A 1,294-nucleotide genomic window follows, 5' to 3' on the forward strand; every position below is an offset into this window, starting at 1 on the left:
CGCCTGAGTGTTTGAGCGTTATTTTCTCAAAAACTAATCGGTGTCCCACTTTGATTTTCACATATCTTATAGAAAAAAAGTCAAGCTTTCTGTTTAGACAGTCGAAAAAAATTTTTCAAAAACCGATTCTGAGCTATATCGAAATTAAAACTTTTACCTTGAATTTCAAGGTCAAATGTTAATTTTTTGGAAAAACTTTTACCACTATCGTATAGCGCAGAAAAAGACCATTAAAAATCACTACTTATATGTTAACTTTTATGCATCATACTTATAAATATAATAAATTGAAAAAAAAAATTTTAAAAAAAGTCAAAACTTTGTAACCCTTTAACTCAAAAAATAGTTTATTAAATTCAAAAATACTTGATATTTAGACTTTCACTAACAATAACAACATTTCAGTAAAGTTTTGACCAAATTGGAAAACTTTTATTTTTTGGTCAGGACATTTCAGGAATTTTGCCCCATATGTATATATAACAGTTTTTTACATTTTAAAAATAAATCACAAAAGATCAATATTAATTTTAAAAGAATTCTTATACCAAATTGTCTATTTTAACGTAATACATTTTGTTCGATGTTGTGTAAATCGCTGTTTCGATCTCGACTGAGATCTCGAATGACGGAATGGATTAGTGGACTGGAAGGATCACTGAGAGATCACTGAGCACTCCTCTTTTCACTTGTTGTAAGCAAGCTTTATTCACAGTAAACGCAGTGTTATTCGCGTGGCACGACGAGAGCGACGATTAACTGCTGTTAATACGCCGATACTCATCCACGACGGTAGTCGTGATGAGAAGAACAAAGTAACGAGTCGCGGTAGCGAACACGTAGAAAGAAAGCTGCTGCTTTCGTCGAGTAATTGAGAGCACGACTTGACACGGCAAGTACTGATTTGTGTCTGAGGGGAGAATCGCGCTGCGCGATTAGCGCGACGAATCGGCAGGACGACAGCGACATCGGTATCCAAATATGCGGCTAAATTGGAGTAATGATATTCGCAAGACGGCGCGGTGAGTGCGACGAAAGATTCACGGACAGAATCGATGGATGGCGCAATCGATCCTTTATTCGGCTTGTGTAGCGCGAAACTTATCCTATTCCGGAACATACCGCCCGCCTCGGCTAGACTAGCCGAAACACGATTATTTGATGCCGCCCGCCGTGCCAATCGAGTTTAAAACTATATGAGACATGACGCTTTACACTTTACTGAGACTTAGAAAGATACATAGAAATATTTACATAAAGAGGTGTATGAGAACATTAACTTATAATACAGTAA

The sequence above is a fragment of the Cyphomyrmex costatus genome, unplaced genomic scaffold (genome assembly GCF_001594065.2).
Source record: "Cyphomyrmex costatus isolate MS0001 unplaced genomic scaffold, Ccosl1.0 scaffold386, whole genome shotgun sequence".
NCBI lineage: Eukaryota > Metazoa > Arthropoda > Insecta > Hymenoptera > Formicidae > Cyphomyrmex > Cyphomyrmex costatus.